The sequence below is a fragment of the Salvia hispanica genome, chromosome 4 (genome assembly GCF_029641045.1).
Source record: "Salvia hispanica isolate PSC_SH4W2 chromosome 4, Shi_PSC_v1, whole genome shotgun sequence".
NCBI classification, from domain to species: domain Eukaryota; kingdom Viridiplantae; phylum Streptophyta; class Magnoliopsida; order Lamiales; family Lamiaceae; genus Salvia; species Salvia hispanica.
Genome location: NC_142695.1, coordinates 33887409 through 33889908, shown reverse-complemented (window position 1 = coordinate 33889908; position 2500 = coordinate 33887409). Strand labels below are relative to the sequence as shown.

The 2500-nt window shown below is 35.5% G+C and overlaps 3 non-coding genes across 3 annotated transcripts in view; 1 reads left to right on the top strand and 2 right to left on the bottom strand.

The window, feature by feature from the left end:
• Window positions 1-1499: 1499 nt before the first annotated feature.
• Window positions 1500-1573, bottom strand: TRNAD-GUC (transfer RNA aspartic acid (anticodon GUC)). The gene has a single exon. It is a non-coding gene; the product is annotated as a tRNA-Asp (tRNA).
• A 112-nt stretch (window positions 1574-1685) lies between these two features.
• TRNAY-GUA (transfer RNA tyrosine (anticodon GUA)) lies at window positions 1686-1769 on the bottom strand. The gene has a single exon. It is a non-coding gene; the product is annotated as a tRNA-Tyr (tRNA).
• A 684-nt stretch (window positions 1770-2453) lies between these two features.
• TRNAT-GGU (transfer RNA threonine (anticodon GGU)) overlaps window positions 2454-2500 on the top strand; it is a 72-nt gene continuing 25 nt past the window's right edge. The window contains exon 1 of the tRNA in view: window positions 2454-2500. This exon is cut by the window's right edge and continues 25 nt beyond it. This is a non-coding gene — a tRNA (tRNA-Thr).

Here is a 2500-nt window from a genome sequence, read left to right as displayed (position 1 = left end):
TTAATGGTAGTCTTTACATTTTCCCTTTCACTCGTAGTGTGGGGAAGAAGTGGACTTTAGAAGTACTACTAATTGAGTTCAGGAACCAAACCCGCTTGTTTTATAGATCGTTCTGCAACGCATTTTGAATTATTTAAAATAAAATGAATTTGGAATCCCATTGGATTCCAATGGAGTAATCTATGATAGGAATCATACTCTTTCAATCCAAGAGATATTTCATTGATTCCCGTCTTTGGACTTCGAAAAGAAAGGGATTCAGATGATTGGAAATTTATTCCAACCTAAAATTCTTCCGAAATTTTCTATTTCAATCAACGGGCATGGGCTCTTACTATCTTTATAGGCGGATACTAAGGAAGACCGTACCTTTTTCTTTTTTTTTATTTCCCTCTTGACTCTTCAAAAAAGAAGTCGGTTTGTTAAGCGTATCCGCACTTCTATAAGAAATGATATAGAGATAGTGGTTGTTTAAGGAGAGACTGGGAAATAATAAGATCTTGCCTCAGGCGGGTTACATATCGGGCATTTACCCTTTGGTTTCTATTCTAATTTTAGAAAGGCGGTTTATACTTTATCGCCTTATTTCATATGGCGTTAAAAATAGGCGAGGTTTCCCCTTCCTTATTAAGAAAAGGAAAGGAATTAGAATCCTAAAATAAGAATTATTTCAGATTGAGCGGAACAAATAGATGTAGCAAATTTGGTCTTATGTCAATTCCATAGAATATATTGATATGGAAATGGAATTAATATACACATATAGGAAGAGAATATTGCAGATTGATATATAGCGTTTATCTTTATTCTAGATTACAGCTTTATAGACTAAGAGATAGATAGTATGGTAGAAAAATGAATTTTTCTACCATACTATCTATCTCTTAGATAATTTCCGATTATAGTGTGCTCATTTCATTTAAGTTAAGACGTGAAATTGGATCCCTTTCATTTTACTTCGTAAATTTTGGATAAGAACTTGGAAGGAAAGTTTGATTCAAATTCATTTGAAAATTCAATCGAATTAATCATTTTGACTGACTGTTTTTACGTAAATGATAAGTAGAAAGGCGGTAGGAACTAGAATGAATAGTGCAGTAGCAATAAATGCAAGAATATTTACTTCCATAATCTCATCGGTTTTTTACTTCGCAATAACTCGGGATTTAATCCCCTAGAGATGATAAATCTATCGTCTGTAAATTCAATGAATGAATTACCTCTCGATGATCTTGAACCGGATCACTATCATGAATAACAATATCTGATCTATCAAATCAACCCGCCGTCAAGACTTGAATAGTATAACATAGGAAGTTCTTTTATCCATACCGAATCAAAATTGGGATTCCTAACTCAATTACTCCAAAATGATATTTATCATCCGTTTCCTTGTTTTTTCTATAACCCACCTTGCGTTTTCCTTGGACAATCTTCTGATGAAGGATCATCAGGTTTATAGAAAGGGAAAAATGAATTTTTGTATTTATTGGATCCGTCGGGATTGACGGGGCTCGAACCCGCAGCTTCCGCCTTGACAGGGCGGTGCTCTAACCGATTGAACTACAATCCCAGGGAAATAAGGGATCTGGCAGAAATTTTGATTCTTTTTTATCTTCGTATGGCGTATGGGGTTAAAGGACAAGGGGTTTTAGACTATCTCATGGTAGATTGATGCGGTTTATTGGGCCGAGCTGGATTTGAACCAGCGTAGACATATTGCCAACGAATTTACAGTCCGTCCCCATTAACCGCTCGGGCATCGACCCAGGAAGAATCCATTAAATTTTTTTTATCGGCTTATTGGTAATCCATGATCAACTTCCTTTCCTAGTACCCTACCCCCAGGGGAATTCGAATCCCCGCTGCCTCCTTGAAAGAGAGATGTCCTAAACCACTAGACGATGGGGGCCACCTTGACCAACCGCCCTCATACTATGATCATAGTATGATCCGTTTTTTAAAATTGTCAATATAACGGAATGATCAGATCCGAGGGATCTTTCCGTTTTTCATAATTGTATAGAATTTTTGTATTCGTCATTCATATTTATGAATCGTTCATTAGAATCAGCATTCTCTATATAAATCTGGCGGGATCAAGAAGTTATCAAAAATTTTGTTTAAAACTTTTCGTTCAAGGGGACAAGTAGAATCTCTTCATCACATGATTCAATGTAATATATCAAAATTTTGGATATCGAATTGGTAAGTGTACATGTATGTTATGTATCAATGAAGTGAATTTGGTTTTAATAAGGATTACCTCAATAAAAGAAATTAGGGCCGGCCTTGTCTTGACACAATTCATTTTACCCCGACTTTCTAGGCAAATCCATTTGATTATAGCCACTATGAGTCTATTGTATATTACTGTATATACTTATATATAATATATGTGCATATAGGGATTTTATCTACAGAGTGACTCGTTCGGGAATTAAATAAAATAAGCCCTTTTAACTCAGTGGTAGAGTAACGCCATGGTAAGGCGTAAGTC